This window comes from Eleutherodactylus coqui, chromosome 7 (genome assembly GCF_035609145.1).
Source record: "Eleutherodactylus coqui strain aEleCoq1 chromosome 7, aEleCoq1.hap1, whole genome shotgun sequence".
NCBI lineage: Eukaryota > Metazoa > Chordata > Amphibia > Anura > Eleutherodactylidae > Eleutherodactylus > Eleutherodactylus coqui.
Genome location: NC_089843.1, coordinates 30,089,709 through 30,103,255, shown reverse-complemented (window position 1 = coordinate 30,103,255; position 13,547 = coordinate 30,089,709).

The following is a 13,547-nucleotide window of genomic DNA, read 5'->3' as shown; positions in this document are numbered from 1 at the left end:
ATTTATGACATAATCAATGCTCGTGCCAAATTTCACGTTTCTATGACACCGGAAAGTGAAAAAATTACATTCCGCACATAAAATTTGGACACTAATTCTTTTGTGCACATAATTGAATAATCGAGTTGGGACCCATTAGCTTTTCCTATTTATGACATTATCAATGCTCCTGCCAAATTTCACATTTGTATGATACCGGAAAGTGAGAAAATTACATTCCGTACATTAAATTTGGACGCTAATTCTTTTGCGCTAGAATTGAATATTCGAGATAGGACCCATTAGCTTTCCCTATTTATGGCATAATCAATGCTCCTGCCAAATTTCCTATTTCTATGACACCGGAAAGTGAAGAAATTACATTCTGCACGTAAAATTTGGACGCTAATTCTTTTGCGCTAGAATTGAATAATCGAGTTGGGACCTATGAACTTTTCCTATTTATGACATAATCAATGCTCGTGCCAAATCTCCCGTTTCTATGACACCGGAAAGTGAAAAAATTGCATTCCGCACGTAAAATTTGGACGCTAATTCTTTTGCACATAGAATTAAATAATGGAGTTGGGACCCATTAGCGTTTCCTATTTATGACATAATCAATGCTCGTGCCAAATTTCACGTTTCTATGACACCGGAAAGTGAGATAATTAGATTCCGTACGTAAAATTTGGACGCTAATTCTTTTGCGCATAGAATGGAATAATCGTGTTGGAACCCATTAACTTTTCCTATTTATGACATAATCAATGCTCGGGCCAAATTTTAAGTTTTTATGACATTGGAAAGTGACAGATTTAGATTACTTACATAAAATTTCGACGCCAATTCTTTTGCGCTAGAATTGAATAATCAAGTTGGGACCCAATTACTTTTCCTATTTTGGAGATAATCTATGCGTGTGCCAAATTTCATGTTTCTACAACATCTGGAAGTTGGAGAACTTTTGGTGAGTCAGTCAGTCAGTGAGTGAGACAGTGAGTCATTGAGTCAGTGAGGGCTTTCGTCTTTATATATATAGATCAATGCTCCTGACAAATTTCATGTTTCTATGACACCGGAAAGTGAGTAAATTACATTCCGTACGTAAAATTTGGCCGCTAATTCTTTTGCGCATAGAATTGAATAATGGAGTTGGGACCAATTAGCTTTTCCTATTTATGACATAATCAATGCTCGTGCCGAATTTCACGTTTCTATGACACCGGAAAGTGAGAAAATTACATTCCACACATAAAATTTGGACACTAATTCTTTTGTGCACATAATTGAATAATCGAGTTGGGACCCATTAGCTTTTCCTATTTATGACATTATCAATGCTCCTGCTAAATTTCACATTTCTATGACACCGGAAAGTGAGAAAATTAGATTCCGTACGTAAAATTTCGACGCCCATTCTTTTGTGCTTAGACTTGAATAATCGAGTTGGGACCCATTAGCTTTTCCTATTAATGACATAATCAATGCTCGTGCCAAATCTCCCATTTCTATGACACCGGAAAGTGAAAAAATTATATTCCGCACGTAAAATTTTGATGTCAATTCTTTTGCGCTAGAATTGAATAATCGAGTTGGGACCCATTAGCTTTTCCTATTTATGACATAATCAATGCTTGTGCCAAATTTCCTGTTTCTATGACATCGGGAAGTGAGAAAATTAGATTCCGTACGTAAAATTTGGACGCTAATCCTTTTGCGCATAGAATTGAATAATCGAGTTCGGACCCATTAACTTTTCCTAATTATGGCATAATCAATGCTCCTGCCAAATTTCGAGTTTCTATAACACCGGGAAGTGAGAGAATAAGATTCCGTACGTAAAATTTGGACGCTAATTCTTTTGCGCATAGAATTGAATAATCGTGTTGGGACCCATTAACTTTTCCCATTTATGACATAATCAATGCTCGGGCCAAATTTTAAGTTTCTATGACATTGGAAAGTGACAGATTTAGAATACGTACGTAAAATATCGAAGACAATTCTTTTGCGCTACAATTGAATAATCGAGTTGGGACCCAATTACTTTTCCTATTTTGGAGATAATCTATGCGTGTGCCACATTTCATGCTTCTACGACATCGGGAAGTTCGAGAACTTTTGGCGAGTCAGTGAGTGAGTGAGTGAGTGAGTGAGTCAGTGAGGGCTTTCGTCTTTATATATATAGATCAATGCTCCTGACAAATTTCACGTTTCTATGACACCGGAAAGTGAGAAAATTACATTCCGTATGTAAAATTTGGACGCTAATTCTTTTGCGCATAGAATTAAATAATCGAGTTGGGACCCATTAACTTTTCCTATTTATGACATAATCAATGCTTGTGCCGAATTTCACGTTTCTATGACACCGGAAAGTGAGAAAATTACATTACGCACATAAAATTTGTACACTAATTCTTTTGTGCACAGAATTGAATAATCGAGTTGGGACCCATTAGCTTTTCCTATTTATGACATTATCAATGCTTCTGCCAAATTTCACATTTCTATGACACCGGAAAGTGAGAAAATTACATTCCGTACATAAAATTTGGACGCTAATTCTTTTGCGCTAGAATTGAATATTCGAGATAGGACCCATTAGCTTTTCCTATTTATGACATAATCAATGCTCGTGCCAAATTTCACGTTTCCATGACACCGTAAAATAAGAAAATTACATTCCGTACGTAAAATTTGATAGCTAATTCTTTCCGCATAGAATTGAATAATCGAGTTGGGACCCATTAGCTTTTCCTATTTATGACATAATCAATGCTCGTGCGAAATGTCACGTTTCTATGACACCGGAAAGTGAGAAAATTACATTCCGTACATAGAAGTTGGACGCAAATTTTTTTGTGCATAGAATTGAATATTCAAGTTGGGAACCATTAGCTTTTCCTATTTATGACATAATCAATGCTCGTGCCAAATTTCACATTTATATGACACCGGAAAGTGAGAAAATTACATTCCGTACGTAAAATTTGGACGTTAATTCTTTTGCGCATAGAATTGAACAATCGAGTTGGGACCCATTAACTTTTCCTATTTATGACATATTCAATGCTCGTGCCAAATTTCCTGTTTCTATGACACCGGAAAGTGAGAAAATTACATTCCGTACGTAAAATTTGGACGGTAATACTTTTGCGCATAGAATGGAATAATCGAGTTTGGACCTATTAACTTTTCCTATTTATGACATATTCAATGCCCGTGCCAAATGTTAAGTTTCTATGGCATTAGGAAGTAAGAGATTTAGATTATGTACGTTAAATTTCAACGCTAATTCTTTTGAGCTAGAATTGAATAATCGAGTTGAGACCCATTAGCTTTTCCTATTTATGACATAATCAATGCTCTTGTCAAATGTCATGGTTCTATGACACTGGAAAGTGAGAAAATTACATTCCGTACGTAAAATTTGGACGCTAATTCTTTTGCGCATAGAATTGAACAATCGAGTTGGGACCCATTAACTTTTCCTATTTATGACATATTCAATGCCCCTGCCAAATTTTAAGTTTCTATGTGAGAAAATTACATTCCGTACATAAAATTTGGACGCTAATTCTTTTGCGCATAGAATTGAATAATCGAGTTGGGAGCCATTAGCTTTTCCTATTTATGACATATTCAATGCCCCTGCCAAATTTTAAGTTTCTATGACATCAGGAAGTGGGAGATATAGATATGTACGTTAAATTTCAACGCTAATTCTTTTGAGCTAGAATTGAATAATCGAGTTGGGACCCATTAACTTTTTCTATTTATGACATAATGCTCGTGTCAAATGTCATGGTTCTATGACACCGGAAAATGGGAAAATTACATTCCGTACGTAAAATTTGGACGCTAATTCTTTTGCGCATAGAATTGAATAATGGATTTGGGACCTATTAGCTTTTCCTATTTATGACATAATCAATGCTCGTGCCAAACTTCACGTTTCTATGATACCGGAAAGTGAGAAAAATACATTCCGTACGTAAAATTTGGATGTTAATTCTTTTGCGCATAGAATTGAATAATCAAGTTGGGACCCATTAGCTTTTCCTATTTATGATATAATCAATGCTCGTGCCAAATTTCACATTTCTATGACACTGAAAAGTAAGAAAAATACATTCCGTACGTAAAATTTGGACGCTAATTCTTTTGCGCATAGAATTGAATAATCGAGTTGGGACCCATTAACTTTTCCTATTTATGACATATTCAATGCCGTGCCAAATTTTAATTTTCTATGGCATTAGGAAGTGAGAGATTTAGATTATGTACGTTAAATTTCAACGCTAATTCTTTTGGACTAGAATTGAATAATGGAGTTGGGACCCAATTACTTTTCCTATTTTGGAGATATTCTATGCTCGTGAAAAAAAAATGTGTCTACGATATCGGGAAGTTGGAGAACCTTTGGCGAGTCAGTCAGTGAGTGAGTGAGTGAGTGAGTGAGTCAGTCAGTGAGGGCTTTCGTCTTTATATATATAGATATGTTTCTATGGCTCAGAATAGTGATATGAATACATCAGCAGCATTTACTATGACCTCTAATATGATAGTAATCACAATAACCGGCACAAGATCCTCTGTAGAGATGAGCGAGCGTACTCGGTTCGGGTGTTTCTGCACTCGAGCACTGCTTTTTCTGAGTAACTGACTACTCGGACGAAAAGATTCGGGGGGGGGGGGGAGGGGTGGCGTGGTGGAGCGGGGGGTAGCACGCTCTCTTCCCCTCCCCCCCCACCACTTTCCTCTGCAACCCCCCGCTCACCCCCGATGCCCCCCGAATCTTTTCATCTGAGGAGTCAGTTACTCGGAAAAAGCAGTGCTCGAGTGCAAAAACACCCGAACCGAGTACGCTCGCTCATCTCTAATCCTCTAGCTTCTAATAAATCATAGATACATCAGTTTTTTAAGAGCACTTAAAAGTCTCTATTTTTTGCATTTTCTAGTAATTTACAGATATTTATCAATTCTGGACGCCCATAATCCTCATCATTCATTAGGGTAACTACCCACTAGCGTTTGCGAATTTGCTGCGTTTTTTTTTTCCAGGTGTCTATGGGACTTTCTAATGTTAAAAACGCATCGCGGCAACATCGCAATTTACCGTGAAATTGCAATTATGCACGATGCGATTTTAACATTACCAAGTCCCATAGACACCTGGAAAAAAAAAAATGCTGCATATTTTGCAGTGAAAAAGCACTGCAGTGGGTAGTCACCATTACTGGGAATAGCATACACAGAAGCTTGTACTGTATCAGTAGATCGGTGAAGTGATGTCTGCAGCGGTCACACTATGCTCCCCCCTCTTCTCATGAAGAATATGTAGATGAAACTGACTTACTATGCACACTGTATAACCGTGGTATTGTCCCCTGGATATTTTACACGTTTTGCATTTTTGACCTGTGTCAACAAGCCACCAATGATGAGGTCTCCATCCTGGTAAGGTTTTAAGGTTGTCTGATGAAATTCTCTTATCTTGAGATCACAGAATAATTGTGTTACAGGAAGCCATGGAAGAATCAATACAATGAGAAAACTCAACATCTCCTTGTAGGAATGGGATGGTGATGAGTATATAGTATTATAAGTAATACATGATGAATGGAAGCAGCAAGAACAGCAGCGACACAGAGAGCTCACAGGATCAGTGACATTATGCTGACTGCTATCATCTCCCCTCTTTTTATACAGTATGATGGGATATATTTTACATTGTCTGCTCTCATCACACATCATTCGGGATCCGCTCCCCGATGATTGTGGCCTGAACCGGCTTTACATTAGAGAATTACAGAACAAGATAAAGAAATAGAAACAACCAGTCAGCCGTCCTTGTGTTATACAGATTTATTTCTTTCCTGTAACTTTATCACATATATTTTGCAGTGTTGTATAAAGATTGTCATCAATCCCATTAACTCACTAACACATTAACCGGTGAAGCTGACAATCTAATGTTCATTTAAAAGGACACACACACATCGGGGTAATTTTAGAAAAAGACAAATAAAGTGGTTATCTGGTTATAACTAGAGATGAGCGAGCACCAAAATGCTCGAGTGCTCGTTACTCGAGTCGAGCTTTCCGCGATGCTTGAAGGTTCGTTTCGAGTAACGAACCCCATTAAAGTCAATGGGCGACTCGAGCATTTTTGTATATCGCCGATGCTCGCTAAGGTTTTCATTTGAAAAAATCTCGGAAATTCACGAAAGTGATGGGAACGACACAGAAACGGATAGGGCAGGCGAGGGGCTACATGTTGGGCTGCATCTCAAGTTCCCAAGTCCCACTATTAAGCCACAATAGCGGCAAGAGTGCCCCCCCCCCCCGCACTGTCAGCATAAAGATTGTTCTCCTCTGCCACAGCTGTAACAGCTGTGGCAGAGAAGAACGATGTTAGCCCATTCAATTTAATGGAGCTGGCAATACAGCCGGCTCCATTGAAAGCAATGGGCTGCCGGCGAGCGCGGGATGAATTTTTGGGAAGGGCTTAAAAATATAAGCCCTTACCTGAAAATCATCCTAAAATGTGTAAAAAAAAAAAAAAAAAAATGTATACTCACCTTTCCGCTGAAGCCGGAGTTCAGCCGCGCCTGGCCAGCAGTTCTCCTGAACTGCTCTCTGTAGTATTCAGCAGCCGGGGATTTAAAATCCCCGCCTGCTGAATGAGCTGCCTCTGATTGGTCACAGCCTCACCAATCAGAGGCAGCTCTCACTCACACCCATTCATGAATTCATGAATGGGTGAGTGCTGCCTCTGATTGACAGCTGAGAGCTGCCCCTGATTGGTCCCTGCGCTGAGCCAATTAGAGGCAGCACTCACCCATTCATGAATTCATAAATGGGTGTGAGTGAGAGCTGCCTCTGATTGGTGAGGCAGTGACCAATCAGAGGCAGCTCATTCAGCAGACGGGGATTTTAAATCCCCACCTGCTGAATACTACAGAAAGCAGTTCAGGAGAACTGCCGGCCAGACGCGGCTGAACTCCGGCTGCAGCGGAAAGGTGAGTATACATTTTTTTTTATTTTTACACATTTTAGGATGATTTTCAGGTAAGGGCTTATATTTTTAAGCCCTTCCCGAAAATTCATCCTGAGATCGCCGGCAGCTCCATTGAAATCAATGGTCAATGCTTGTTTAATCGAGACGAGTACCGCGTGGTGCTCATCTTGAGTAACGAGCATCTCAAGCACCCTCATACTCGAACGAGCATCAAGCTCGGACGAGAATGCTCGCTCATCTCTAGTTATAACACATTCTTTCCCCTCAGTAGGGCTGCCTGTATTAAAATAAAAAAAAACTAAGCTAAACCTATGCCTCCACCACCATCGGGATACAGTGCTGGAGTCCCACTTTGATCTGAGAGTTTGCTGTGACAGAAGATGTTACAGGAAATCAGGTGACTGCTGCAGCCTATCAGAGGCTGTAGCACCACGTTCCATAACTTCTGGCATCATGGTGCCCAGGATGTGAGCACTAATGCCCAAATAATTAGTGGTCCACTGCAGCCTCTCATTGGCTGCAGCAGTCACCTGACTTCAGGTAAAGGGGAACATTTACAACTACCATCAGAATCACAGCGGGGCTGCAGTGTAAAGGGAGGTTGTTTGCTAACTGGAAAAACCCTTTAACCTCTCAGGAAGTCTGTGGATTTGGGGAGTGGGGGGTGGGGAATAAACTGGAAAACCTGGAAAAACCCAAGTAATTTCCTTGTAGATGTTACACTTGGTCAAATGTAAGTACCTGGACCCCAGCGTATAGAGACAAGAGTAGCAAATTTCTCAGGTTTATAAGAAATCTTTAAAGAAACTTTTTTATGTTTTATATATTTGTAAACAAAAAAAAACATACATTTCTAGAAGTTTCTAGGTTGGAGATGACCTCCCTAGATTTTTGCTTCTCAAATATACTTTTTAATAGACATGAGCGAGCATGCTTTTCTGATCTTGCTACTCGTTCGAGTATTAGGGTACTCGAGATGCTCGTTACTCGAGACGAACACCACGCAGTACTCAAGTCAATTGCATTTCCCTTCCCTGCATGTTTAGTGCCATTTTCTAGCCAATAAACATGCGGGGTAGGCATTAACACTTCCTGCTGTGACGTGCCAGCCCTCTGCCCACCAACAGCAGTGAGTGGCTGGGCCGATCAGGTGACCGCCGAGTAATTAAACTGGTACCGCCCGTGATTTGCCTCAGATGCATGCTGGCAGTGGCTAGGGAAAGTGCTGATGCTTATACAGGGATAGTGTTAGCGTAGGATCATCTTGTCAAAAACCCCAACAGTCCTTCTTAGGGCTACTCCTCATTGTGTGCATTACAGTTGCGGCTGGCTGGGAGCAGTAATGCACCAATTTTTTTTTTTATCATCTAGGGCTGTGCAGGCTATTTCAGCTATAGCAATCTCAGTCTGCAGTGCACTAGGCAGAGTTTAGGGACAGAGCTGCTAAGATAGGGGAAGTTTTACAGTTGTGATCCTCTCTACAAGAACCCCAACGGTCCTTCTTAGGGCTACTTCTCACTGCGTGCAGTCTGCAGTGCATTAGACTGAGGTCTCACCGCAAAACAGTACTGTAATATTTCCTAGGCCACTGCAAAGCCTTTCAGTTATACTGTTCTATGTCTGCAGTGCATTAGACAGAAGTTTCACAGCTAAACAGTACTCTAATATTTCCTGGGCCACTGCGAACTATTTCAGTTATATCATTCTATGTCTGCAGTGCATTAGACAGAGGTCTCACCGCTAAACAGTACTCTAATATTTACTAGGCCACTGTAAAGCCTTTCAGTTATACCGTTATATGTCTGCAGTGCATTAGACCGAGGTCTCAATGTAAAACAGTACTCTAATATTTCCTATGCCACTGCAAAGTATTTCAGCTCTGCCACTGTGCAGAGCATCTCACAATACCCTTGCCTTGGGGGATTGAGATAGCCGCAGTTACTAGCACTATCCACTGGCTTTAGAGTTTTCTCCCACTACATACAGCCTCTCTTATCTACAAGTCTCTGTGAGTGGTAAATTACCCCTAGGTATCAGCGCAAGACAGCAAGTTAATTTTTTCAAGTCACAGCATAGAGCCTCTGCTATCTCCAAGTCTCTGTATGCGGTGAATTAGCCACAGTTGTCAGCGCTGTACACTGGGGTAATTTATTTAGGCCCTGCTCTATCCTTAATCCGCCATGATGAGGAGTTGGGGTAAAGGTCGAGGACGCGGATGCAGGCATCCAAGTGAGGGTGTGGGCACAGTCCGAGTTCCTGGGCGTGGTGAATCACAGCCGGCTATGGAGGGATTAGGAGAGAGGCAAGTTTCTGGGCTCCCCTGCTTCATATCACAATTTGTGGCCACGTGGTAGACCTTTATTACAAACAGAGCAGTGTGAGCAGGTCCTGTCATGGATGGCAGAAAACGCGTCCAGAGTGTATCGACCACCCAGTCTTCTACGCAGTCCACTACTCCCGGCCTAGGGATTGCAACTCTGAATTCTCTGGCTGCTCCTTTTTCCTCCCATCCTCCTCACTCCATGAAAATGACATATTCTGAGCAGGCAGACTCCCAGGAACTGTTCTCGGGTCTCTGCCCTGAGTGGGAAAAAACTTTTCCTCTCTCACCTGAGGAGTTTGTCCTGACTGATGCCCAACCTTTGGAAAGTTCCAGGAGTCCAGGTGATGAGGCTGGGGACTTCTGGCAACTGTCTCAAGAGCTTTTTGTGGATGAGGATGATGAGACACAGTTGTCTGTCAGTGAGGTAGTAGTAAGGGGAAGTAAGTCCGAGGGAGGAGCGCACAGAGGATTCGGAGGAAGAGCTGCTGTACGATGAGGTGACTGACCCCACCTGGCTTGCTAAGCCTATTGAAGATAGGACTTCAGAGGGGGAGGCAGGTGTAGCAGCAGGACAGGTTGGAAGAGGCAGCGGAGTGGCCAGGGGTAGAGGCAGGGCCAGAGCGAAGAATATCCCAACTGTTTCCCAAAGCACCCCCTCGTGGCAAGCCTCTGTGCAGAGGGCTAGGTCTTCAAAGGTGTGGATATTTTTTAGTGAGAGCGTGGACGACTGATGGACAGTGGTGTGCAAACTGTGTCGCACCCAGATCAGCCGGGGAGCTACCACTGCCAGCCTCACCACCACCAGCATGCGCAGGCATATGATAGCCAAGCACCCCACAAAGTGGGACGAAGGATATTCCCTGCCTCTGGGTCACACCACTGCCTCTTCCCCTGTGCTACAACCTGCCACACAGATCCAATCCCCCTCCCAGGATGCAGGCACAAGCGCCTTGTGGCCTGCACCCACACCCTCACCTCCACGGTCCTCCTCTCCATCCAGCAATGTCTCTCAGCGCAGCGTTCAGCTGTCGCTAACACAAGCATTGGAGCAAAAGCACAAATACGCAGCCACCCACCTGCATGCACAAGCTTTTAATGTGCACATTGCCAAATTAATCAGTCTGGAGATGCTGCCGTACAGGCTTGTGAAAACGGAGGCTTTCAAAAACATAATGGCGGCGGCTGTCCCGCGCTACTCGGTCCCCAATCACCACTATTTTTCCCGCTGTGCAGTCCCTGCCCTACACCAGCACGATTCCTGCAACATAAAGTGTGCCCTCATTAACATGGTTACTGGGAAGGTGCACTTAACTAACGGCACAATGGGTGAACTTGGTGGAGGCTGGGACCGAGCCAAAGTCTCGGACTGCGCACGTTCTACCCACACCCAGAATAGCGGGTCCTTCCTTGGTGCTGGTATCTGCAGTGTTTTATGCCACCTCCTCCAAACCCCCCATCCTTCTCCTCCGCCACCTCCACCTCTCAATTAAGAAGTATGAGCAAGTCGGCAGCAGTCGGTAGTGCGCGGTAGCACAGCGGTGGGCAAGCGTCAGCAAGCCGTGCTGAAACTAATCAGCTTAGGTGACAATAGGCACATGGCCCCCGAGCTGTTGCAGGGTCTGACAGAGCAGTCCGACCTCTGGCTTTCACTGCTGAGCCTCCAACCGACCATGGTCGTGTGTGACAACGGCCGTAACCTGGTGGCGGCTCTGCAGCTCGGCATCCTCACACACGTGCCATGCCTGGCCCATGTCTTCAATCTGGTGGTTCAGTGGTTTCTGAAAAAATACTGTCTAACCTGCTCGGCAAGGTGCGCCGCGTCTGCGCACATTTCCGCAAGTCCACCACGGACGCTGCCACCCTCAGGACCCTGCAACGTTGGTTTCAGCTGCCGGAGCACCGACTCCTGTGCGACGTGTTCACACACTGGAATTCTTCGCTGCACATGTTGGCCAGGGAGTACGAGCAGCAAAAAGCAATTGTGGAATATCAGCTGCAACATGGGCGGCGGAGTGGTAGTCAGCCTCCGCAATTCTTTATTGAGTAGTGGACATGGATGGCAGAGATCTGCCAGGTCCTCGGAAACTTTGAGGAGTCAACCCAAATGGTGAGCGGCCATCATTAGCGTTACCATCCCGCTGCTTTGCATTAAGGCCGACGCCTTGCGGTTAGAACAGGAGATGGGGGAAGACAGTATGACGCTTGCTAGCCGGACCACCCTCATGTCTATATCTTAGCGCGTTTTGAAGGAGGAGAAGGAGGAGGAGGGGAAAGAGACTGCTGGCCACACTGCAGAGGGTACCCATGCTGCTTGCCTCTCATCTGTTCAGTGTGTATGGGCTGAAGTGGAGGATCCTGAAAGTCATCCTCCTAGTGAGGACAGCGATGTGTTGCGTACTGGGAGCCTGGCACACATGGCTGACATGATGTTAGGCTGCCTTTCCCATGACCCTTGCGTTAGACGCATTCTGGTCAACACAGATTACTGGGTGTACACCCTTCTAGACCCACGGTATAAGGAGAACCTTTCCACTCTCATTCCCGAAGAGGAAAGGGGTTAGAGAATGATGCAATAGCAGAGGGCCCTGGTGAAAAAAGTGATGCTAAGGTTCCCATCTGACAATGATAGCGGCAGAAGATGCAGTTCCGAGGGCCAACTGGCAGGTGAGGCACAGGGGATCAGGCAGCATGTCCAGCGCAGGCAGGGGAACACTCTCCAAGGCCTTTGCCGTTTTATGGCTTCCCAGCAAGACTGTGTGACTACTCACCAGTCAAGGCTGAGTCGGAGGAAGCAATGTGCAGCTAGGGAATCATCACGGATAAGCGTACCTGCCTGTCAACTCCCAATGCCGTCATGCTTACACTGATTAAGATGAACTAAGGCTGGATTTCCCCCGACTTCTCTTCTCCACCAGCGGAAAGCAGCAGAACCTAATAATTCTTTTCGCTGCAACAGGAGAAAAATGCATCCTCTATCACCACAAAAGGGGGGATTAGCTTGTCAATCCCTCTCGGATATTATTACTCCTCCTCCTCCTAAAACCGCATGTCATCACGCTGAACTGCCAATTTTTCTGCGGCCCAAAAGGCTCTGTTTAAAAGTTTTTTACAATTCCTAAAGGTTTCAAAAGTTTGTGTACTTTAACTGCAACCATGTATTTCGGAGCGCCGTCTCTATTCTCTGTTACAAATTAAGCAACAGCGAGCTGTTATGGGGTTCACCTGCCCTCGCGGTTGAGCAATTTTTCAGGGGTACACTTGTACTCTTGGTACACCAATTTTTCAGGCCCTTGCCTATACTGTTATCTAACTAATTTTTCCAGCCTTCGCTTACACTCTTGGTAACCGCCTATACTCTTGCTACATAAATGTTGCTGGGGTCCACCTATACTCTTGCTACTGAATGGTTTGAGGGGTTCGTCTATACTCTTGCTACAGAAATGTTGCTGGGGTCCGCCTATACTCTTGCTACATAAATGTTGCTGGGGTCCGCCTATACTCTTGCTACAGAAATGTTACTAGGGTCCGCCTATACTCTTGCTACATAATTGTTGCTGGGGTCCGCCTATACTCTTTCTACATAAATGTTACTGGAGTCCGCCTGTAGACTTGCTACTGAAAGGTTTGAGGGGTTCGACTATACTCTTGCTACATAAATGTTGCTGGGGTCCGCCTATACTCTTGCTTCAGAAATGTAATTGGGATTCGCCTATTCTCTTGCTACATAAATGTTACAGGGGTCCACCTATACTCTTGCTACATAAATGTTACAGGGGTCCGCCTATACACTTGCTACTGAAAGGTTTGAGGGGCTCGCCTATACTCTTGCTACATAAATGTTCCTGCGGTCCGCCTATACTCTTGCTTCAGAAATGTTACTGGGATTCGCCTATTCTCTTGCTACATACATGTTACAGGGGTCCGCCTATACTCTTGCTACATAAATATTACAGGGGTCCGCCTATTCTCTTGCTACATAAATGTTACTGGGGTCCGCCTATACACTTGCTACTGTAAGGTTTGAGGTGTTTGCCTACAGTTTTTCTACATAAATGTTACAGGGTTTCGACTATACACTTGCTAAAGAAAGGTTTGAGGGGTTCGCCTATACTCTTGCAACCAAAAAGTTTTAGGGGTCCGCCTATACAGTGAATGCACAAAGGTTTCCCATAGCGGTGTTCAGCTTCCTGACACACAGACTCAAGTGTGTGGGGA